This window comes from Quercus suber, unplaced genomic scaffold, assembly GCF_002906115.3.
Source record: "Quercus suber isolate HL8 unplaced genomic scaffold, Cork oak 2.0 scaffold_844, whole genome shotgun sequence".
NCBI lineage: Eukaryota > Viridiplantae > Streptophyta > Magnoliopsida > Fagales > Fagaceae > Quercus > Quercus suber.
The window spans coordinates 1-26112 of NW_027070274.1; the positions used below are offsets into that span (position 1 = coordinate 1).

Sequence of the window (26112 nt, forward strand, 5' to 3'; positions counted from 1 at the left end):
GACGGCCAAATCTCTACATCTAATATCGAAAACAAAAATTCCCTTTGATAATTGATATAAGGTCAATTTATGTAATTTGGGAGTCAACTCGACTTTACATTTCAATAGATCAGGTTTGAGTTGAACCTTTTTTTATGGGTCAAAAAATCCTTACCAATACTCATATATTCTCTTTGGATTCAAGTAGGTTATTTGGTTCGAGTCCAATTTTGCTAGATTTAAGAAAATCTAAAGTACATACCCATGTTTTGCCCTAATCAAATATATTTGAAATAGAATTCCTAAAATTTAACAAGATATAAGAGGGGCTTTAATGTATAATATTTAACAAGTTGAGAAAGTTTAGTTGCACAACAAAATTTCACAACATCCATGTTTTAAATTGTGGTGGCTCTATGTATAATATATTTTATTTCATTTCTTTTTGACCTACGAAAGACCGACATCTTAGCTTCTTGTGAAAAAAAAATGTTATGACTTATGAGATTTTGTTATGGTTGTAGAAGAAATCTAAGGAATATGGATTGGAGTCCTTGTACAAGGTTTTTATAATGGGCAGTTGTTGTTTTCAATAAATAAAAACGACTGTCGTTTGATGATATAGTTAAAACATTTATTTTCTTGGTCCGCAAGGTAAAGACCCAAGAATCTGAATAATAAGCAAAAAACTCTGCCGCCGTTTCAAAGAACTTTAGACGGAGAAAAATATGTGAGCGATCCTCCAAACGACGGCGTTTTAGCTTTTTGAAGAATTGGAATCGACGTCGTTTCGAAGGTTTCTATTTCTCCACAATATTGATTATTGACGCTGTTCACATTTTCCCGTTAAACAAACAAAATTTTGTTTTGTTGAAAATTGAAATCCTATAGCTATATTCCAATCTCTTTGCAATTTTCTCTGCTATGCTAGGGCCTTTCATTTTTGCAACAACGGAATGGCACGTGCCATTTGGATATCCTTCTGGAAAGTTCCAATGTGCTGCTTCCAGCTTCGGAGGAAGATTCTGAATCCAGATTTTTAACGCTTCAATGGCAGAGTTAGTAATAAGCATCAATATTCAGTTTAATTCATTGTCGAAAAAACAGTTGGGATAGAAAATAAAATTGCATTGCTGTTTGCCTTTGACTTCTTAATTTGCAATATATATATATATATATATATATTTAATGAACCATTAATTGAAGTTACTTTTTTTGGGCTATGCATAGTGAAAATTGTAGAATCTTTGTTATTTTAAGGTGAATGTATTTGTATAAAGAGGAATTCAATGTATCAATCAATGGCTTACTTTGTAGCTACTTGTTTGGTATTTGCACTTTTAGGAACAAATGTGGAAAGAGGAGAGCAATTAATGTAGCGTAGCGTTAAGAAAGAGTGAGTTGATTCAAGTTGAGAGAACGAACAAAGGTAGAGGAAGACCAAAAATAACATTAGTAGTAGTTAAAAAGGATGTCAATTAAGGAAGTAACAGAGAGTATAACTTTAGATAGAATTGAATGGATGAATTGACTAATCTGTTAAAGATCCGTAGTAAATTTTTTTTTTTGGACTAATTTGTTGTTGTGGATCTTGGAAAGAATGCAGAAAAGGAAAGGAAAGTGCTTAACAATGGATGAATTTCTTGCATTCTTCTAGAGATCCTAATTGAGGCTTAAGAAGTTGTGATTTCATTGACGCGAGCTTGAAATCGAAAGGCATGTATGTGTTTCTATATGATATCCAAAAGGATGAGTTGTGATAACCCACCTAGCCTCTTTGTTAAGATTAAATCTCCAAGCCTCCATTGCTTCGACAGTGTTAATGATAACAAATAATATCCTCCACTATTAATGTTTCTCTGCCCCAGGTCATAGGTTTTAATGTACTTATCTTCAGCTCCTTTTTCTGCTTAGTCACTGCATATGGTTGAAGACGTGAGATTGGGATCAAATCAATACACCCAAGTTAGTCCTTGAGAATGGATGTACGCTGGTTCAATGCCATCTCCTGAAGAACAGTTTGTTATGGTTTAATTTTTCATTTGATCAGACAGTGTACCTGGTTGATTTTTTTAAATAAAATTTGTTACATTACTTTTATATATATATATATATATATATTGTTTTGAAGAAAAACAAAAAAAACCTGCTTCATCAATAACCTATATATTGTTGTGATAATTGGATGGATTGGGATAAGTATGAATAGATTTTTTTTCTTCAAAGAAGTAAAAAAAAAGAAAAAAAAAGAAAAAAAAGGACAATTGAAGTATATGAATTCAAATAGATAACAAATAGAATTTTTTTTAAGAAGTAAAAAAGAAGTGTAGTGTTGAAGTATTTGAATTCAAATAGAATGAAGCGTTTGTACATGGGTAGTGCCTTTTGTTATTGGCAGAAAAAAATTCGGTTATTTTGAAGAATGATAAATGACTCTTTTAACCTTCTTTTGTCTTTTGTAGTATATAAAGTTTAGGGAAAAATGCTAAGAGACCCTCTAAACTTTTAGGTGGTGGCCATTACACCCCCTGAACTTTTATTTTAGACAATTTACTCCCTCAACTTTACACATGTGCCAAACTAATACTTTTGTTAGGCTGCCGTTAAAGTTGAGTGGTACTCACTAGTCACTGCGCAACCCACTCTGATATTCCACTTGAATTCTCTAAAAATCTCTCTACAATTACTTTGGATTTCTCACATTTTCCATCTAGTTTCCACTTGAACTCTCAAATTTTCTCACATTTTCCCTTTATTTTCTTTACACTAAAATCGCTAAGAATCTCACCTCCTATTCCAAACCCACTACAAATTTTCATACCCAAAGCACAATTACCATTTCACAAACACTATACCAAACCATAAATTCTCCAACTTGATTCTTTGACCCTTCTCTTCAAAGAGACATGAAGCTTTGGCCTTTTAAAGTTAGTCCTAGTCCTAGTGACAAGCCCGTGATTGTTGTTAGGTACAAAGGTGAAGAGAAAAAATTTTCAGCCGAAGAAATATTGTCAATAGTGCCGGCGAAGATGAAAGAACTGCTAGCCTTTTGGTTTGACTACAATAGTTGTTGCAGTCCAGATTGGCGTCTCTCTCCTTGATCTCTCTCTCTCTCTCTCTCTCTCTCTCCTCTTGTTGAACACTAGTTTCTCTCTCTCATTTTTTATGAGTCCACATGCATGTCATGTGAGTACCTTTAGTTAATTTTAATAGTGGTTAAGCAAAAGTATCAATTTGACACGTGTAAAGTTCATGGAGTAAATTGGCTAAAATAAAAGTCCAGGGAGTGTAATAGCCACTACCTAAAAGGAATAAGAATACCCTTTAATAGAAAATAGCAACAAGTTGATATAAAAGGAATAAGAGTACCTCTAATAGTCCCAACTGGAATGGGGGAATTTCCAGATGGATTTTATTCATTGAAAGATTGGAAAATTAGATGAAAATGTCTCTCCTTGATTTACTATTGGGAAAATTACAAATTTTTTTTTTTTGATAACTAATAAACTTTATTGATATCAAAAAAAGGACACCCTAGTACACAAGGAGTGTACAAGGGTCAACAATCAAGAATAAAAATTACAAGAATCAAGAAAAATGAAAAGAGAAGAGAATGATTGGATTTGCAAAACAGACAGCCAATCCAATAAAGTTCTAAAGAAAAAAAGCTTAAGGTCGGGCATGGATCTCTCAATATCTTTAAAACATCTGCTATTTCTTTCCTTCCAAAGACCCCACATTAAGCAATGGGGAATGATTCTCCATATATTCCCATTTCAATGACGACCTAACTGGCCCAGGCAGCAAGCTAGAAGCCCGACAACTGATTGTGGCATAACCCAACTTACTCCAAATAGACCAAAAACCATAGACCACAAATCCCTAGCAATTTACCCTCTTGTGGATTGGTTCTAGCACAATTCAATCCACTTGACTTTCAATTATTATGTTTGACCTCCTAAATTTTTTACTAAAATGAAATCATTAGGTTTTCTCCAAATTAATACATTTTGCATTTTGTAAACAAATTTACCACTCAATTATTTGATAGGGTAAATCACAATATATCCTTTTTTGTGGCTTGGCCCTTTTACAATTTAGTCCACAAACTTTCATTTGCTATATTAGGGGGTCACTTACTACACGTGTAAAAAACACTTATTTGGATGAAAGTCTAATGATTTCATGTAAGCCCAAACTTTAAGGGTTAACTGTAACAATTGAAAGTTTGTGGATTAAATTGTGATGGGGCCAAACTTAGGGGTAACTTATAATTTGCCCTTTATTGTTATTTTAAAACCTATCCTTCACCACATTCTTCTGAGGAGAGGAAGGGCCATTTGAGTTGCAACATTTGGCTCCTTTGTTGTGTATCATCACACCATATCTCATATTATCAATGATTTGAGATTTTATTTCTTAGTATTTAGAAATTTGAGATGCATAGAAATTAGAATGTGATGTGGAATATAATTGGTACCATCGCTAAATGTAAAAGTTCTTGTCATTTGTGTGGAGGTGTAACACTATTTTGCTGTAGGAAAAGCTCACAACTATGGGTCTGGTTGCCACTAGGGATGCTTGAAAGATCAAAGAGAGAGCAATAAGAGACTAAAAACTATTTCTAGAGGGTTGGTCTTCTGGGTTAGATGGTTGGGAAAACAAAAGAAAAAAAAATGTCAAATCTGAATAACAACTTGATTACAACCCTTAAGCACACTTTTATACCTGGGAAAAATCTCTTCCAGCTTCACCTTCATCAATTCTTATTGTAAACCTTGGCTTCCCTTGCCAATCTCGATAATTCTTTAGCTTTTTACACCATTGAAGTGCTGTCCACTTCAACTTCATATTCACCAACAGTAGCTTCTGTTTTTGGTAATAGGCGTCCATTCCAAATAAGTCTCCGAACTAGATTCAATTTGCTGCTTCTGCTTCATTCACCCGAGAAGAGTTTTTCTTATCCAAAAATAGAAAAAAAATTTCCATAGAAGAGGTATATCTTCCTCTTTGAGAAAACCATTGATATTGAGTGTTTCAAACTGTAGATTCTCATCTCTCAACCTCTACTGTCTAGAGTTCACAACTGTGTTGTTATAATTTTTTTTATAGTTAGTTGAACACCTGTCCATAATACATATTTTTTTATATATAAGATATGAAAGCTCTTTTAAAAAAGAGATTTTTTTTTTATAAAATTTTTATTAAAATTACAAACCGGTCCAAAATACTCAATCTGGCTGGTATAGCCGAAATGCCTGGTATTGACTGGTTTTTGAACTGGTATAAAACTAAGGTTTCTTGTACTGTTTTTGGTATCGGTAATTTGGTATGGTAAATACTTGCTATACAGGCTAGTATGTAATACCCTGATTTTTTATTTTTTATTTTTATGATCATCACAGTCATTGTCATTATTATTATTATTGCAGAGTTGAGATACTATATCTGTGCACAGTAAGAAAAGTAAAGTTTTAGTGCATACAATTTTGTGCTGCTTTTTAAAATAAAAAGGAAGATGTAACGTAGAGAGTTACTTTGTGGGTTATTCATATAAAACCTTTAGTCTTCAGTCTTATCAATTATGAAAAAGGATAAGAGATTAAAATCTATTTGGATTAGAAGTTTAAGAGTTATTGGAATCCTTTGGAGTTCTAGCCTATCTAAACAAATAAACCTTAATTTGAGGTTAATTGGAAATAAAAGTCTTGGAAACATATTTAAGCCATTGGGTCTCTTCTTTATACGAGTGAATCAAAAAAAAAAAAAAAAAAAAATTTTAAGAAAGAGAAAGGCACTGGATGCTAGAGGCTACAGGCTACGACAAAAGGATTAGAGGCAAACTTGTTTGTAGCAAGGTAACTTGTCTTTCACTTAGAGTCCTCTATGGGTTTTTGTTTTAATATTAAGCCTTGATCACCACTTGTGGGGTTTATATATACAACTAGGCCTGTTCATGGTACTTATGTTGTAGTAACATGGATTACTGGTAGTGTACAGTTTAAGAGTATTGATGTTGGGTTTCACAATATTATGAATTTGGCTGTTACTTTTGTATACCTTTTAATTGGTGAACTTGGGTCAATTTATAGATTCTAAACCGCAACATGTATGAGAAGCTTATTTATTCTATGATTGGTTGAACACCTAAATATTAAGTGGTGGCCTAGAATATCAATTGTGGCTATAGAAGTTTGTTTGAACTCTAGTAGTACATATTAGCTTTTGGGGTAATATTGTTGCGGTGGGACCTTAATAAGGAATATTAAATTGATTAATCCAATGGTGTATACAAAAGTAGTTTCCATACCTTAGTTTTGTAGGACAGTAGGGAAGAGAAGGTTTCTAATGATTAGATTTCATGCTTTCTATTTAGAGCTCCCGGAAGATTAAAGTGTTCGGCTGTGTTCAAATATATTAGCAAGAGAGGTAAGTAATGCATGATGTGCACACATTTTGTTCATTAGATTCTTAGAAGTCAATGGTTTTAAAAAGTTATGTTTTTAAGATTATGTTTTCTGAAGTTTATCAAAAGCATTTTTACATCATTGAAAGAGAAACTTCGACTTTTATATAATGTTTTAAAGAGAAACTTCGAATTTTAAATAACGTTTTGAACGTCCGAATCTCATTTAAAAGATGATTTCTAAACTACACTATTTAAAAAAAAAATTGAGTTTCAATATAAGTTTTCTAAAAAGGTTATTGTTCTTTGAATTTGTTTAAAATCAAGTGATTTCAAATTCATATTCCTATTTTCCAAATGGTATTTAAAACTTTTCTTTTAGAAATTGAATTTTTAGACTTACTCAGGACTTGTAAAATTTATATAAACTCCTCAGTTCCTATTCATTCCCTAAGTGAGTCAAACATCCTTTGATTTATGTTCAATTTGATATATTGTGATATTCAATATGCTTCCGTATTTGGAATGATTGTTACTAATAAGTAAATTATTCTACTTTTGTATAAACTTTGCTTTTGTGACATATGACTCATTGAATGTTTTTAAAATTGATCAGATATATGTGTAAGCCCGCTCACAGGGTTGTTTGTGAGAATAAGTGTTGAACCTCACTAGGTATCCACTCACAGGATTGTATGTGAGAATATGTGATATGTGTATGTGACATTGTGCTTTGATCAATTATCTATATGTGTTTTTGATTGATTTTGGTATTTAATTAATTTTGTGTTTAGTGGTTCATTATATGTTTTGAAAAACTATGTTTTATATCATTGAGTGAATTTGTGAATTCAAAATACTCGTGCTTTGCTCTACCCTTTTGCTGTATTGTATATAATTACTTACTAGATGTGTGGCTCACCCCATCAATTACAATTTTCAAATTAAAGTTTAGTTGGGAAACAGAACTTTTGAATTGCTTTGTAAGGTGCAAGGTAGAGCTTGGTAGTTTTTAGGCAACTTCAATAATACTTGAAGCCTTATAGGATTTTAGTTATCTTTATTTTGATTCAGGTTTTAACTAGTGAAGATTATTTCCAATTTGTGGATGTTTGGAGATTGTAAGAAGTTTTTTAAGATCATTATTTAATTGGAGTTTTATTTAATTTTGAAATTAGTTATGGTTATTGAGATATGCAAGATCAGCAAGTTAGTCATGTATCTAAATTTATGTTCCAAGGATTTGGGTCCTGATATAGTATGGTATGGAATTTAAAACTTTTGGTTAAAAGGTGTTTCCTATGGCTCACACACCCGTACACATATTACAAGCCTTCCTTTCTAGTTTCTGATGCTGATTATTTGATGGTCTGGGTTTGAAAACTTCAAAATTTCTGCTGAAGTTATTTTGCAAAACCTTATTGGATGTAAGGGTTGATGCATTTTATTTTCATTGTTATAGATCCGTATTATTTTGAAAGGAATGGACTGTATATTGGCCAAGGAACAGCAATGATGTCAAGGGCTGGGCTGTTTCGTGTTTCAGAAGGAATTGCAGTGGATATGAGTAATAGAGTATACAAACTCCCTTCCTTTCATGGTATAGTTAATTCTGTATAAATTTTGATACATTTCGTAATATGTTTTTAGCATGGATATTACAATGTGGCATTCTGTTTCTTTTTTAATAGCATGTTGTCAAAGGTGTTGCAGATGGACATCCTTTAGCAGAATGTTTTTCACAAACTTTTGCTAAAAATTAAATGCTTTTCCCCTAGTTGGATATGATATACTATTAAAAAGTATCTTTTCATTTTTTATTTTTAAAATATTAATATTGTTGTTGTGGTTGATGTTTCTATAGCTAAAATTAGGTACTAAATTAGATAATCGATTGTTATTCATGGTCTGGGTGGTTTCTCAGAATTGTTAAATTGAGATCCGATCATGAGGCTTGAGATTCTATCGATAACAAATGCCATTTCAACCTCATAATATGACTTCATTGAAGAATTGCTTTTTGAGATTTTCATTAAAGAACATTTGAATTGATGACTCAATACCTTGATGTCCAGTGGCATAATGTCACGTCATCTAATTTTGTTGCAGTTAGCCACATAATTTCTCTATCTATATTGGTTAAGTAGCGGGATCATTGATTAATTTTTTTCCAGATTCTTTTTGTTCTTTTATCTTGTATTGGAAATATATATATATATATATATTCTGTTTGTTTTGATGTAAAATATTTTTAGGTGTTTGGTATGATATGTAAATTTTTTCAAGAAAACTACCTAAGCTGGTGGCTTAGTCACCGGAGCCACTGATGCCGAAGGTCCTGTAATTGGACCACCAAAACTGGTAGCCGGAATGGTGGCTTTGGCGACTGTTGTTGGAGCAGTGTCTCTGGTGACTTGAACTCTGGCATCTATGATCAAAATGGTGCCTCTGGTGACTGAAATGATTTTACAATTTTGACCACATTTTATATGCAAACAAACACCTAAAAATGGAAAAACATTTTCCGGATAATATTTTACTTCAAAACAAACTGAGCGATAATGTTTTTTCATGTAAAATTTTAGAAAATTATGCTAAGCGATGATTGACAGCCATATGGTTGTACTAGCTAATTGCATAATGTTATCTAAAGTTGATTGGCTGAAAGGTCAGCAATGTATGTCATTTTGGGGTTTTAATTAGCGGGAACTGATGTTTGGTTTGGGGTGGGACTTAACCTTTAAACATGTTATATCCAAAATTGTATCCTATAGTAGTGAAGGGTGCTTACCTTTGAAAGTGTTATATCTGAAATTGTATCCTATGGTAGTGGAGAAGGGTGCTCATGTTCATTCCTACTTGGAGGTATAAAGAGGGATACATGTTAATGTAACATTCATATTTATACATGTTTTTAATGATTGGCAATCAGAATCAGTTGGACTAATTTTTTTTTATACCTTGCATTCTATCATCCCAAGAGGTGTGAGCCCAGATCGATCGATTGAGTAATGGTAAGTTTGATGTTCGTTCCAACCATGAATCTTTAAGTAGTGTATTGTGTACAAATCTCCCAAAAGGGTGGCATTCTTTGTTTCTTTGTCTAGACAGAAGCGTAGGGAAAAATCCTTTCATGTGATAATTTAATTTGGGTAGGCATAACTTTGGTGAATGTAGGTGCAAATGAAGTGGTGAAATGGTGGACAACTTGTTAATTCATTCATTGTGTTATTGCTAAAGAGTTGTGGTTCTTCATTTTTTCCACCTTTGGGGTTCATTGGGTGTTACCTGAGCAAGTTGTGGATGTACCTTTAGGGTGACATATTTGTTTGGGTAATTTTGGTAACTTGTTTGCTTGAAAGATAGCTCTTCTATGTTTAATGTGAATAGTGAGGGAGAGGTATAATCCCATTTAATGGCATGTACGTGGGGTTGAAATAGTCTTTTCTGAGAGTGATGTTTGAGTGGTCTTGTACTCTTGGGGTTGAAACGATGTATTATGCTATTACAAAGACTTGAGATGGAGATTGAGGTAGCCAAGCTGGTGCACAGGAAAGATGCTGCACATCGTAGAGCTATCTCCAAGGTCAAAGGGAAGAGGGAGTTGAGGAATTTGATTTCCTCGGTTAATTATGATGGAAGATAGTTTTCTTTTCTGACTTTTTGGCTGAGATTGTAGTAGGGAGTCTATAGATTCAATGAAGTTAAGAATGGTGTCATGGAATGTTTGAGGTTTGAATGATTCGCGGAAACGTTTGGTAGTTAGAAATTTATTACGGGAATGGAACTATGATGTAGTTTGCCTTCAAGAAACTAAGCTTGCAGGCATGGATAGACAGTTGATTTGCAGCTTGTGGAGTTGTCCCTATGTAGATTGGGTAGCTTTGGATGTGGTTCAGACAGCTAGTAGGGTTTTGATGATGTGGGATAGGAGGGCTTTAGAAAAGTTGGAGGTTATGGTGGGTTAATTTTCCGTCTCAGTTCAGTGGCAGAGTTTGGGAGATGGTTTTATTTGGGCATGCTCTGGGGTTTATGGCCCGAATGATAATAACTTGAGGGGGATGTGGGATGAGTTGATTGGAATTCAGCAACTTTGGGAAGTTCCATGGTGCTACATAGGGGATTTCAACATTGTTTGGTTCCCAAGTGAACAGTTGGGGGGATTACGACTTACTTGGCTATGGAGAATTTTTCTAAGTTCATTGAGGAGCTTAGCTTGATAGATTTGCCATTGGAAGGAGGGAGTTACACATGGTCGAGTGGTTCGGATCAGCCTTCGATGTCTAGGATAGACAGAGTTCTGGTTTCTCATGATTGGGAGGATCACTTTCCGGATGTGATCCAACGGGTTTTACCTCATCCAATTTCAGACTACTTCCCCATATTAGTGGAGGCAGGAAGGATATTAAGGGGGAAAAGTCCTTTTAGGTTCGAGAACATGTGGCTAAAGACAAATGGGTTCAAAGATAGGATTCTTTCTTGGTGGAATCGATATTCTTTCTCAGGTACTCCCAGTTTTGTACTTGCCAAGAAGCTGAAGGCATTGAAGGAAGATATTAGTTAGTGGAACTGGAGTGAGTTTGGAAATGTAGAGTGTCAGAAAAAAGAATTGTTGGAGGCTTTTAAATTATTGGATGTTAAGGAAGGGGAGCTAAGCCTTTCTGAAGTGGAGTTAGGTGAGAGGGCTGTGTTGAGATCTCAAATACAGAGCCTTCTCTCATTGGAAGAAGTCTCGTGGAGACAGAAATCAAGGATGCTTTGCATTAAGGAAGGAGATAACAACACCAAATTTTTCCACAAGGTGGCCAATTCTCGGAGAAGGTATAATCATATTAGTATGTTGGAGGTGAATGGGGTTATCTATGAGGATGAATCCGAGATGGCAGACCAAGCTGTACAATTTTATAAAAACTTGTACAAGGAGACAGAGGAGTGGAGGCCTTTAGTGGAAGGTTTGGAGTTTGATCAGATTGAGGGGTTAGAGAGGGTCTGGCTTGAATGGAGGTTTGAACAGGAGGAGGTTCTTCGAGTTGTCAAAGAGTTGGAAGGAGATAAAGCTCTAGGTCTTGATGGTTTCTCTTTGGCTTTCTTTCACCATTGTTGGGAAGTTGTGGAAAGAGATGTCTTAGTCGTGTTTGAAGAGTTTTATCAACACATTAAGTTTGAAAAATCTCTTAATGCAACTTTCATAGCCTTAATCCCGAAGAAGAATATTGCCTCCAATATTCGAGATTTTAGACCTATTAGTTTGGTGGGAAGTGTTTACAAGATTTTGGCTAAGGTGTTGGCAAACCGCTTGAAAGAGGTTTTGGATTAGTTGATATCTGAGTTCAGAATAGTTTTGTGGGTGGTAGATAGATTCTTGATTCAGTTCTCATTGCTAATGAGTGTGTTGATAGTAGGGTGAAAAGTAAGACTCCGGGGGGCTATTTGTAAACTAGATATTGAGAAAGCCTATGATCATGTGAACTGGGAGGCTCTTCTTGATTTGTTGAGGAGAATGGGATTTGGAGTGAGGTGGTGTAGATGGATCCGCACATGCATATCTACTGTCCAATTCTCTGTCTTGTTTAATGGGTCCCTAGCTGATTTTTTTAGGAGTTTGAGGGGACTGAGACAAGGGGACCCGCTATCCCCCACGTTGTTTCTGGTTATGATGGAGGTCCTTAGCAAGATGATGAAAAGATTTGAAGGGGCTGGTTTGATTCCAGGCTTTAGGGCTGATGGTAGACGGGGTGGAGGGGTATGTGTCTCGCATCTTTTGTTCGCGGATGACATGATTCTGTTTTGCGATGCAAATGAGGAGCAAATTCTACATGTTCGGATGCTTCTTCTTTGTTTCCAGGCAGTGACAGGTTTAAAGGTTAATGCACTGAAGAGTGAGATGGTTCCCATTGAGGAGGTTCCTAATGTCCATGTCCTGGCTAAGATTTTGGGATGTTGGATCGGGTCTTTGCCTATGATCTATCTTTGTATGCCATTGGGGCGTCTCACAAGTCTCCTACTATTTGGAATCCTATCTTGGAGAAAATTGAGCGTAAGTTGGCCGGTTAAAAGAAGTTGTATTTGTCAAAAGGTGGAAGACTAACATTGCTTAAAAGCACGTTATCTAGTCTCCTCACTTATTATTTATCCCTTTTTACCATTCCTACGCATGTGGCCAATAAAATTGAGAGGCTGCAAAGGGATTTCTTGTGGGGGGACTCCAAGACACATTTGGTGGGAGGGGACAAGGTGTGTGCACCTTTGGAAAATGGTGGGTTAGGAGTAAGAAAATTAACTACTTTTAATAAAGCCTTACTAGGGAAGTGGTTATGGCGGTTTGGGATTGAGGAGACAAGGCTTTGGAGAAGGGTTGTAGCTCTCAAGTTTGGGGAAAAATGAGGGAGATGGACTTCCAAGCTAGGCAGAGGGGTACATGGGAGTGGCTTGTGGAGAAGTATCCGCATGGGATGGGAGGATTTTAGCAAGAATATTCGCTTTGAGGTGGGGGTGGGAGATAGAGTGAAGCTTTGGATAGATCAATGATGTGGGGATTCTCCACTTAAATTGACTTTTCCGAGTGTGTATGGGATTGTATCCAATAAAGAGGCATCGGTGGCCTCTTCTCTTGAACGGTTGGAGATAGAGGAACGGAGAAGCTGGGATGTTCATTTTACTCGGAGACCAAATAATTGGGAAATGGGTGGTGTGGATGATTTTCTCCGTACTTGGGCTCAAATCTTCCTCCCACTGAGAACGGAGATCGTATGCTATGGAAGTTGACAAAGAGTGGGGACTTTGATGTCCGATCGTTTTACAATAAGTTGAGAAGCCCCTTGCCCATTATTTTTCCTTGGAAAAGTGTTTGGAAGGTTAAGGCTCCGCAGCGTGTTTCCTTCTTTGTGTGGACTGTTGTATGGGATAGGATCCTTACAGGTGATAATTTGAGGGGTAGAGGGATGGATTTTGTTGACTGGTGTATCATGTGCCGTAGGAATGGGGAGACGGTGGATCATTTGTTACTACATTGTGGTAAGGCTTATCGGTTGTGGAGTTTGGTGTTTAGATCTTTCGGGTTCTCTTGGGTCTTGCCAAGATCGGTTGCAGATACTTTATTTGGTTGGTGGAATTGGACTGGAAAGCATTTGTCTAGCATTTGGAATATAGCTCATTTATGCTTGATGTGGTGTCTTTGGGGGAACGAAATAGGAGGACATTTGAGGACATGGAAAGTTCGGATGACCAGCTTTTGGCTTCTTTCAGTGGCTCTCTGTTTGATTGGTCTAGGGCTTGGGGACTCACCTCTAGTGATTCTCTCCCTATGTTCCTTAGCTCTCTTTTGTGTATTTAGTTTCTTTTCCTTTCTTTTTCTTTTTTCTCTTTCTTTTCCCTTTGTATTTTTCTCTCTGCCTTATGTTTTTTTGCATAAGGTAGTGTTCTTCAATATATATCTTTATTACTTACCAAAAAAAAGACATTTGTATGGATCATGTCAAACCAAAGAGAACCCCTCGAAATGGAAGTACCATTTGTCCCACTTACCTTGTGTGTTTAGGGATATGATTTGGTTGGAAAATTAAGGCAGTTAACTTGCATATCATTGCAACATTCATTCCACTATTACCATCATTATTAAGGGTTTCTCCTACTTTGTTCCCTCTCTAATCTAGGTGTTGTGAAAATGTGCCTAATAAAAGTGAGAAGCGAAGTATTGATTTCATTCCCTTGTAAACATCAGCCATAAAGCTTCATATTGAGACAGCATCTTTTTCTTTTTTCTTTTCTTTTATTTTTAGATTTTGATTTTTTTTTTCTTCATGTCTATGTATAATTTGAGTTAATTTAGGGGTCTAATATTTCCTTTCTTCTCAACTTTGATCTAGTCAGCAATCACACTGTTATATTAAGTTGATGGTGGGCCAAGACTTTGCAAATAAGAGGGTTTGCACAATGATAAGTAGGGTTAGGTTTGGAAGATTAAACATGTTTGTATTGGGTTCTAAAGCTAGTATAGCATTGATGGAAATTAAATTAAATTAAAGAAGGTAACAGCAAGAAATATTTTAGGACTTACACTATAGTCCCTTGGACACAGGTCTTGGGTTAGGGTTGATCATGTCAAACTATACTTTTAGGAAAGGCATCCTTTTGTATTTATTTTTTAATATATTTATTTATCATTGTCAAAAATTGAGCATTTCCATGTGGACCATGAAGTGATCTGTCCCTTTCTATTCATTGCTCTGTTCCTATATATCTAGTAGTTGTTGATACTTTCCTGGTTTAATCTTTCTTATTTGGGTATGTTTTATGTTGTTAAATATTGACACGGTGTCTGTAAATTGCCCTTATAGTTTTTTTTTTTCCTCAGATGTTCTTGAGGGTGAAATTTTTCTTCAAAACCTGCCAAGCATTGTCACTGCTCATGCGTTAGGTACCTATTACATTGTCAAATTTCTCTAAAGTGAGATTTTTTTTCTTCCCTTTATTGTTGGTGTTAATTTTGTTCCCTTCATCTATTATCATATTTTGAGGTCTTTTAGCATTTCAATGGGGGAAGTAATGTAATGATTGCTCCATAGTCCTTGCATGATTCAAAAATTAGTTGCTGAAGAAACATTATGATAACTGAAGCAGCAAGAATTTGGGTCATTTTGTTGAAGATATTGGGTTTATGTTAATGTAACGGCCCAAGAGGTCCAATTTATTGTAATCCCATGTAGGGCCAACCATAGCTCTTATTTATAACCTACTAATGTTCATTGTAATCAACAAATTGAAAATACAATAAAGCTGTAGTCGCTAGGGCTTTATCCCGCAAACCACATAACTTTTGTGTTCTCCTCTCTTTCTTGCTTCCGCTTCTCTACATTATTTTATTTTTATCTTTCAACTTGGTATCAGAGCCATCTCTATTCTATTTCAATTAAATGATCAACACCTCCCATTGTCACTGTTTTAGCTTGCGTTAAAACTTATAATTTAGTTGATGTTTTCTTTTGGGTGTTGTTATTGCTCTTGATGGTGAGTGTTGGTGGCTTTCTTGGTAGTTTTTGTTGGCCTCTATTGTTGGTTGTTGTTGGTGTGGTCTAGGTGGTTGCAGTTGTTGATGGTTGTTGTTGGTGATTGTAGTTGTTGGTTGTTGTTCTCGGCAGATTGCTTGTTGTTGTTGCTATTGGTTGTTGTTATTATTGTTCTCGGCAGTTGTCGTTGTTGTTATCGCTGGTGGTGGTTGCGGTTGTCACTGTGGTTATCATTGTTGTCTCATGGGTGTCGCTGGGTCCTTTAACCCGAGATCCAAATCTGACTGCAACCTAACTAGGTAGATCTAGGTTTATTTTTTGGCATATTCCGGCTTGTTCTCAACAAATATGGTACCCTTCTTGGGTTTTCAGCTTGTCCTGGTGGTTTTCCGGTCATGGAGATTGCCTACTGGAACTTGCAGTGGCTTTCCTCAATCTCTTGGTCGTTACCTGTGGTCCTGAGGTGATTTTTCTTGGTAGTGGTTGTCGTCGGAGTTGTTGGTTGCTGGCATGGTGGTTGTCGGTGAGTTCTAAGGCTGCCAATGTGGTTGTTGGTTCCTTATTTGGTATTGAATAGTTTCAGCTGGTTCATCTCGGTTTTTTGGTCAGTTTCGCTTCTGTTTGTCTGGTTCAGCTTCAATTTCGGCTGGTTTCCTCAAGTTTTGGCTGGTTCACATCATTTTTCAGCCTCTTCAAGCAACTTGGCACTATGTAGAAGTTGCTTAATGTAATGGCTCAAGAGGCCTAATATATTGTAAGCACATGGGCTAACCCTAGCACTTTTATATACCCTACTGGTTCATTATAATCAACAATTGAAAAATACAGTAAAGATGTAGCTACTAGGGCTCTATCCCATGGATGTAGGCTGAACCACATAACTCTTGTGTTCTCTCTTTCCTGCTTTTGCTTTGCTAAATTATTTTATGAGAGAGATTTGCTGCAAACTAAGTTGTGGCAACTCTTGCAAAAATACACACATGTCAATGCCTCAAATCGACACTTGTCCAAGCTTATATTTAAATGAAAACTTCCTTGTCAAGATTGAATTTTTCACCAAGTGGCCACTTGACATGTGTGCATTTTGCAGGAGTTGCTGCAACTTAGTTTGCAGCAAATCCTTTCCCTTATTTTATCATTTTCTTTCAACTGATTCTATATAGCAAAGAGCTGAATTTCTTGCTAGTAGATTGTAATGCCAAGAATAGATTTCAGTAATAACACAATAGATTGTAACGCCAATGAGCTCTATAGCTCAATTGGCACCTCCTCCACTTGTAAGTGCTAGGTGGAGGGTGAGGTTGCGGGTTCAATATCCACTGGGTGTGAGTGTGTAACTTAGCAATTAAAAAAACACAATAGATTCTGGCAAAATAAAGAAAGTGATTGAATTGGGAATGGTAAACAAAGAAATTTTATGCACAAGGATCTAAGAAAATTTTCCTTCTTTCTTTATTTGGTTTGAGGACTGCTTTGAGTGGTCTTGCCATGCCCTCTGTTTTAGATTTCCTAGATTTATGTTGTTTTGGGTAGATTTTTGCTTCCCTTGTAAGCTCCATGTACCGGGGAAGTTTTTTTTGGTTTTCTTTTATTCCAGTTTTCAATAAAGTTTTTAAATTGCTGATATAAAAAAAGGGACCCAAGAAATTTTGAGATCTGATTTTTCTTGTATTTGATTAGAAAATTCTGCTACCTTAGGGTATGTACTTGTCCATAGCAAACCTAAACTTCAGTCCTTGACTGTACATATAACAAACTAATCTGTACCATCCATTTTGCGCATTATTAATGATATTTACATATCTACGAAACTCTTGAGGAAAACACCGTGTCCTGTATAAATATTATAAACACAAGATATAGCTAGGAAACACGTAAACCAAAAATAAGAGGCTGGACATATGCTAACTACTATGCTGATATGGGCCCTTTTGGTAAAACGTTTTGTAGCTTTAAAGCTGCTTTTTCTGGAGAAAAGCTGCTGATGTGTTTAGTGAAATCTCGTCAGGCTGCTTCTCAGGAATCAATGGCTGCAGTGGGCCCCACAGAAGTTTTGATAAACAGCCAGGGGGCTACTTTTCAAGCTTCTGTGCAGGCAACACATTTCTTTTTCATGAATTATTATTATCATTATTTTTTTTTTCTTGAATTCTCATGACCACCTTTTATATTTCTTTAGTTATCTACGATATCCATCTTCATCATTTTAGATGTCCATGACATTTTTAAGACAGTATTTACCAAACACTCAGCTAAGCTTTTTAAGTGCAATAGTCTGATTCCATAAACAAGAAAAGCTAGGGCAATTCTTGCGCGGCAATTCCTTCACAGCTACAGTATCTTCATACTGGCCCTGAGTGTACTAATGGGCCTACTTTGCTTGACTTGGATATTCCTACATCGACTTATTATATTCAAGTTTTACTAATAAAGAAACAACCTTATTATATTCAAGTTTTGTAGGACAGTTCTTCAGAAGAGTGGGATGATCTTTGTTTTTTCTTCCTTTTCTCTTTCTTCTCATATGTTACTTATTTTTTGTAAGAACTCTCATGTCATTTGAATAGCAGTAGAACATAGTACTTGAAGAAATGTGTTCTGTTGCATGAAAAACTGTAGACCTATTGAAGTCTTACTAACTAGGACTTTGTTTGAGTGGTCTCATATTTGGGGTTTTACGCATTGTACTTCTTTGCTTGATTTCATTAATTCTGTTAGTTTTTCCCTTTGATCTGTTTGTATCCGTTTTTTTTGCAGTGAGTTTACTATCGTAAACTCATTGTACTTTTCTTATCAATAAAGTTTTTATTACCTATTAAAAAAAAAAGTGTTCTGTTGCATGAAAAAAATCCTGGAAGTTATATATCTCTCTTTTCTAATTTCATTGCAAGTTGTATGTGTTTAATAGTATTGAACATAGAATTATAATAGTCCTTGGTTCTTATTATTTTTCTTTATTGTCATGCATAGTGTTTTCATTATGATCATCAACTACTGTCCCTTGCGTAGGATTTAGCTATTGCTTAACACTCACAACAGGATTTAATGGATGCATGGCATTATTTTAATTGTGCCTTTTATGCCTTAGATCCACAAAAGGGTGAGCGAATACTAGACATGTGTGCAGCACCGGGAGGGAAAACAACTGCGATTGCAATGCTTATGAAGGATGAAGGAGAGGTTGTTGCAGTTGATAGATCTCACAATAAGGTACAATTTTTGGACTAGAAGTGTGATAGAATGTCATCCATTTTTTTCCTTTTCATGTGGTTCTTAAATCCAATTGGGATCCTCTCCTTTCCAAAGGAAACGGGGAGGGTCCAATTCATGGTGAAGATTTAATTTTTTATGTATCTAAAGGTGTAAATGGTGTCACTTCATTTAAAATCCCATTCTACCAAATATGGAATGGTAACTGATTTAAATGACAAGGTATATTCACCTTTAAATTCATGAAATACTAAATCTTTCAACTTGGAATGGACACTCCTCATTTCAAAAGCAATTGGAGAGGGTCATTTTCCTCCTAAGGCACATATTTGCCAAGAAAATTAACTTTATTTTGCTGTAGACGGTGCAACATGGCAACTAAAGCTGTGTCTGATCCCAAGAAATTGCAGGATGATTTTGTTGCTTTGTGGAATTGGTATATATGGACTCACTGTATGTGCTTAAAAAAGCTTTTGAGGATTTGGATAGATCTGAGGACCAAATGCTTGCTATCTTTTCTAGTTCTTAGTTTGATTGGGCTAGGGCTTGGGGACTCACATCTAGTGACTCTGTTCCTCTTTTCCTTAACTCTCTTTCTTTGTAATATTTGTTTTTTTATGTTTTCGATCTCCTTCTTCTTTGTACTTCGTTGTGCTGGTGCTATTTTGCATCCAGCAGTTTTTGAATATAAGTTTTCTTACCTATCAAAAAAAAAAAAGCGCTTTTCTTTGACACATAATCAAGCAAACTTCACCTGTTTATTTGCTTGTATAACCCTAGGTGCTCTTCTGATGCATTTCTTAATGCCATTTGGTTCTGAAGAAGATTGGAACTTCTTAGTTCTTATTTTGCTTTTATCCTCTTCTTCACCTGATAGCAAACCTCTTTAATTTAACCCAACCCAAGTATTCTTTTAATGTGGAGAACTAAAAAACCTATTTCATTTCAGCACAAAATAAACCAAAACCTAACATTCTGCATTATCTTCTTATTGTACTTGGTGTTCACCTCCATATTTATAATGTGTACATATACATTTGTTGCATTTACTTGTGTAACCCTAGGTGCTCCTGTTGCATTTCTTGATGCCATCTGGTCTAAAAATGGTTGGCTCTTAGTTTTTTGTAGAAAGAGTTTCCTCTTCTATTTTGCTTTTATTGATCTCCCTCTATATATATATGTGTGTGTGTATGTATGTATGTGTATAAATACACACACACACACACACATATTACACCATTTATTCTCTTCTTCCTCTTTAATTTTAACCCAATCAAATTATTATTTTAATGTGGTGAACTAAAAAATCTATTTCATTTCACCACCAAATAAACGAAATCCTAACATATTGTATCATCTTCTTCTATTATACTTGTAGTGTTAACCTTCAACAGTTAAATTCTCAGTTTTGATCAATGGTACCCCCTCTGATTTCTTTGGTAGTACTAGGGGTGTTCGTCAAGGGGATCTATTATCCCCACTTCTTTTTGATATTGTCATGGAGGCATTTATTCATATGTTGGATGCGGTTGTCAATTTGGGTCAGATTTCAGGTTTTCTAGTAGTCAATTTAGCTAGTGCATCGTTGACAATGTCCCATCTGTTGTTTGCAAATGATACACTTATTTATTGTGATGCTGATTCTAACCATATAGATGTTTTGCACGGGATTCTAGCCAGATTTGAAGCGGTTTCAGGATTAAAAATTAACTTGGGAAAGTCAAAATTGGTTCCAATTGGCGATGTGCCTAATATGGAGGAATTAGTGGAGATTTGGGTTGTAGGCAGTCGTCTCTTCCTTTGAAATATTTGAGTCTTCCATTGGGTGCTACATATAAAGAGGAGCTAATTTGGAATTCTGTTTTGGAGAAGATGGAGCAGCGTTTAGTTGGATGGAAAAGGATGTATTTATCTAAGGGGGGTAAGTCAACTCTTAATAAGAGCACCATTTCCAGTTTGCCTACCTATTTTCTCTCTTTTCCTTCTTGTGAAAGTGGCTAATCGTATTGAGAAGTTACAGTGAGATTTTCTTTAGAGTGGTATTGATGCTCTGAAGGTGCCTCTAGTGAAATGATCTTAGGTTTGTACACCGGTGCAAAATGGTGGGTTAGGCATCAGACATTTGGGAAGATTTAATTTTGCCTTGTTAGGTAAATGGTTGTGGAGATATGGAATGGAGAGATGCTCTCAGGAGGAGGGTCATTGAGGTGAAATATGGGGATAGTTGGGGTGGTTGGTGCACAAAACTGGTATCAAGGACATATGGTGTTAGTGTGTGGAAATTAATTAGAAGTGGTTGGTTAGCTTTTTCTAAATTTCTTCAGTATGACATGGTTGATGGTACTAATGTGAAGTTTTGGGAGGATGTATGGTGTGGGGATTGTTCTCTTAAAGAAGTATTTCCAGAGCTGTATGGTATTAGTCGGGCAAGGGAGGCTTTTGTGTCGGAGGTCATGCGTTTCTCTCATGGGAGGATTCATTGGGACATCCGGTTCCGTCGCCCATAAAGGATTGAGAGGAGGAAGCGTTGGATTTGTGTTGGGGTATTCTTTATTCCACAAATGGACAGGCTTTGGTGCTAATAAGATTTGCTGGAAGCCAGTAATGAGTAAAGGTTTTGAGGTTAGAGGTTTTTACCACGCTCTATCCCTTTCTTCTGACATTTCATTTCCTTGGAAAATGGTGTGGCAATTGAAGATTCCTCCTAGAGTAGCATTCTTTTCTTTGATTGCCGCTCTAGGTAAGATTCTAACTACAGATAATCTTTGGAATAGGCATATTGCAGTGCTTGATTGGTGTTGTATGTGCAAAAGGTGTGGGGAATCAGTGGATCATTTTCTTCTTCACTGTCCGATAGCATATGAGTTGTGGTCTATGGTATTCTATTTGTTCGGTATCCATTGGTTGTGCCATATAAAGTTATTGAATTGTTGGCTTCATGGCAGGGCAAGTTTGGAAGACATATAGATTTTTGGAGGTTTGTGCCATATTGTCTGTTTTGGTGTTTATGGCAGGAATGGAATGCTAAATGCTTTGAGGACTCGGAAGGGTCGATCCTTGATATAAAGTCCTTTTTCTTCCATACTCTCCTTGAATGGAGCTTAGTTTTACCTTTATGCACTTCTTTGTCCCTCCTTGTTCTTCTTGATCATTGTACTTTGGGTTACTAATTTCTGCCACTGTAGTACATTTTCAGCGTACTTGGGTTGGCTATTCTTTTATAAAAAGTTCTTATGTTATTTATATAAAGAAAAATATTCCACTATCTCTTTGGGGCGGCGGACCCCCTCATAGTTGACCACCCACTTGACCAAAAACTAAGTTTTTTGCTCTCTCCAAAAACTTAAAACTATCATTTTTCAAGAAATCTCTGTGTAAGCCCAAAAAAATGTTATTTATTTATTATTTGTTATTTTGTTCATTGAAATAAGCATGTAGTTTATAATTTTCATTTTGTTGCGTATCATATAAAAAGGCCTTATTATGTTGAATGATTCAAATTATTAAACTGTCCACTGTTGTATGTAAAAAGGGGTAAGATCCATTAGTTTTGAATCTTTTGATGGGACACCACTCTATCATTGCATATATGTGTGTTGGGGCAGTGGGCATGCTATCCTCCGCAACTTTAGGAGGAGGATATCATTGTTCCCGCTTCCCACTCTTTTTCTTTTTTGATAGATAATCAGAGAACTGTTATAAATGAGAAAAAAGGAAAAGTACAAGTAGTTCATGATGATGAACAACAAGAAACAGAAGAACCAAACAGCAAGACAAAAGATAAGGAAATCAGAAAGATAATCTAAGGGAAAACATAAACTTTGAAAGAGACAAAGAATTAGTAAAACCCAAACAACGAGCCCACTCAAAAAGACTACGCTGGCATAAGACCTTTAACTCATCCAACGTCTTCTCTATGTTCTCAAAGGAGCGACAATTTCATTCCAACCAAACAATCCACTTTAAGCACCCTGGAATCAAATTCCAAATATTCGAGTTGTGCTTCCCAAGCCATTGATGCCAACAAGATAACAAACTCACTGTCGATCTTGGCATAACCCAATGTATACCAAAAGCCTGAAGCATGAAGGACCCTAAGGTATGTGTAACAGGAGAATGAAGCAAAAGATGGTCTACCGACTCCCCATCACCACAACACATACAACACCGATTTACCAAAGGGTGATCCCTAAGCATGAGATTATCCAAAGTGAGAATCCGATTGTGCGCAGCTATCCACAAGAAGAAGGCCACTCGCTTAGAAATCTTTGGTTTCCACCCACCCTTCCAAGGAAACAAAAGATTTGGATTGCCCTGAATTGCTTGGTAATAAGATCGGGTATCAAACTTACCATCCCCTTTGAGCCGCCAACGAAGCGTATCCCTCCTATCCCCTTGAGGAATACGAGAATGGATAAGTTGAAGTAGAGAGTAAGATGCAGCTAGCTCCCAATCTTCAAAAGCTCTAAAAAACCTTTAGTCCCACACTTTGAAAGTACCTCCTTTCGGAGTCCACAGAGCCTCAGAGATGCATGAATCCTTTGCAACTGAACAGACATAGAGCTCAGGATAGAGGTCTTTTAGGGTATTATCCCCAATCCACCTATCATGCCAGAAGCGGATACGGGTGCCTTCACCCACTACAAAAGACAAATGCTTAGAAAAACTCTCCCACCCTTCATGAATGCTTCTTTAAAGACCACAACCATAAGTCCTCCTGCACACTTTCATACACCACCCCCCATGACCCTCACCGCATTTTGTGGAGATTACTCTCCGCCAAAGATGGGTAACTTCATGCCCAAAATGCCACAACCATTTCCCTAATAAAGCTTGATTAAATGACGCCACACTTTTTGTCCCCAAACCACCCAATTTGACAGGTAAACACACTATTTCCCAAGCCACTAAAGGATATTTGAAACTACCCTCTGAAGACCCCCAAAGGAAATTCCTCTGAATACGTTCCATTCTAGCAGCCAAAGCTTTAGGAATAGTGAAGAGAGATAGAAAGTACGTTGGAAGACTTGAAAGAGTACTCTTTAGTAATGTGAGCCTACCACCTTTAGATAAATAGAGACGCTTTCACCTTGAAAGTTTCTTTTCCATCTTCTCCAAAATAGGATTCCAAATTGAAGCTGTCTTAAAAGAAGTTCCCAATGGCATTCTCAAATATTTCATAGGTAAACTCCCCACTCTACATTGAAGAATACTAGCCAGTTCAACTAGATTATTCACCTCCTCGACAGGGACAATCTCACTTTTCCCAACATTAACCTTCAAACCTGTAAACGCCTGAAAACAAGACATCGCCAACCTTCTGGACAGCAACTAATCCCTAAAGGCATCACAAAATAAGATAGTGTCATTCGCAAACAACAAATGAGAAATCCGCACATCAATAGAATTCATTGCTCCCAAATGAAAACCCCAAATAAGGTTATTCTCCTCTGTACTCTTTAAAATTCTGCTTAAAACCTCCATTATCAAGAGAAACAAAAGAAGGGATAGTGGGTCACATTGTCTCAACCCACGAGAACTTCCAAAAAAACCTTCAAAGGATCCATTTACTAGGACCAAAAAACAGACAGAAGTAACACAAGCCTTAATCCACCCCCTCCATTTCAAACCAAAACCCATCCGGTCCAACAGATAAAACAAGGCCTCCCAATTAACATGGTCATATGCTTTTTCAATATCAAGCTTGCAAATCACCCCCGGTAACCGGCTCTTCAGCCTACTATCCAAACACTCATTTGCAATGAGCACTTAATCCAAAATCTGCCTTCCACCAACAAAAGAATTCTGAGACTTGAAGATGAGATTATCCAAAACCGCCCTTAACCTGTTTGCCAACACCTTGGACAACAACTTGTACACATTGCCCACCAAACTAATAGGGCTGAAGTCCTTAATGTTAACAGCATTACACTTCTTAGGGATTAAAGTGAGAAATGAAGCATTCAAGGACCATTCAAACACAGAGTGCCGATAAAAAAAAAAAAAAAAAAAAATCCATGACATCCTTTTCCACAACACTCCAACAATGATGAAAGAAAGCCATGGTGAAACCATCAAGATCAAGGGGCTTTATCACCCTCCATCTCCCTTAAGACCTGGAGAACTTCCTCCTTCGTGAACTCCTTCTTTAAGGACAACCTCTCCTCCTCCACAATACAAGCAAAATCTAAACCATCCATAGAAGGGCGCCCCAAATCAGTTTCCTTATACAGCCCTTAATAGAAGAGAACTAATTGAGAGCGCACCTCCGTCTCATCCTCATAAAGAACACCATCCACCTCGATCCTCTTAATGTGATTAGCATTTCTATGAGAGTTTGCTAAGCTAGGAAAGAAACGAGTATTATTATCTCCCTCCTTCACATACAAAGCCCGAGATTTTTGTCTCCAAGAAATTTCCTCAAAGGAAGCCAACTGTTCTATATCTCCTTTGAGTTGAATACGACGGAGTTGATCCTCACCTGAAAGCCCCAGCAACTCCTCTCTTGCATCTAAACCCATCAGTTTAGTCAACAAATTTTTTTTCCTAGGAGCCAAGTCACCAAACTCCTCCCTATTCGATTTTTTTAACTCAGCTCTCAAAGCCTTCAGTTTTTGAGCCAAAATAAAACCTGGTGAACCCACAAAACTGTACTCATTCCACCAATGTTGAACTCTATCAACAAAACCCTTAGCTTTCAAGCACATATTTTCAAATTTAAAGGCACTCTGACCACGTCGAACAACACCATCTTCCAACAAAAGCGGGCAGTGGTTTGAAATAATACGAGGAAGCATTCTTTGGGATACATTCTCAAAATGTTCCTCCCAATCTAGAGAAACCAAAGCCTTGTCGATTCTTGACATAGAGGGAAGACCAGAGTCTCTAAACCATGTAAAGGAAGCACCCTCTAATGGTAAATCAACTAAAGAATTACTCTCTATAAAGTCCGAGAAAGCAAACATAGCAGGACTAAACAACTCACAACCAAGCCTTTCACTTGGGTACCTAATGCAATTAAAATCACCTACTAAGCACCAATGAAAAAAGTTAGCCAATAGTGTGTTATGTTGGCATACAAAAGATTGAAATTTTGTAACTGAAACAAATTGTCTTACTTTGAAAAGTTTTTGGGTATTCTTTTTTTTTTTTGATAAATAATGGAATTGTATTAACCAAAAAGTCCAAGTACACTGGGGGTGTACAAGGAAAACAGTACATCAAACAGAAAAATTACAAAGATCCAGCATTTCTAAAAAATTAGAACAAGAGAAGAGATTAAAGGAAGAACTCCACTCTAGCAAGGTGTGAAGAAGAAGAGATTTAATTTCTGGAATAGACCGTTCCTTTCCTTCGAAGCATCTTGAGTTCCGTTCTCGCCAAATACACCATAGGACACAATGAGGGACAGCCCTCCATAAATCAATGCTCCGACACCCACCAAATGAACCTTGCCAACTCGAAAATAAATCTAAGACACCACGCGGCATAACCCATTGAAGACCAAATAGA

General features: G+C 36.5%; 2 long non-coding RNA genes across 2 annotated transcripts; both read left to right on the plus strand.

Moving 5' to 3' along the window:
* Window positions 1-567: 567 nt before the first annotated feature.
* LOC136065081 (uncharacterized) lies at window positions 568-1126 on the plus strand. The gene is made up of 2 exons (XR_010626715.1): window positions 568-775; window positions 911-1126. It is a non-coding gene; the product is annotated as an uncharacterized LOC136065081 (long non-coding RNA).
* Window positions 1127-7827: 6701 nt separating this feature from the next.
* On the plus strand, window positions 7828-26112 carry LOC136065080 (uncharacterized). The gene is made up of 3 exons (XR_010626714.1): window positions 7828-7985; window positions 14739-14801; window positions 18479-26112. It is a non-coding gene; the product is annotated as an uncharacterized LOC136065080 (long non-coding RNA).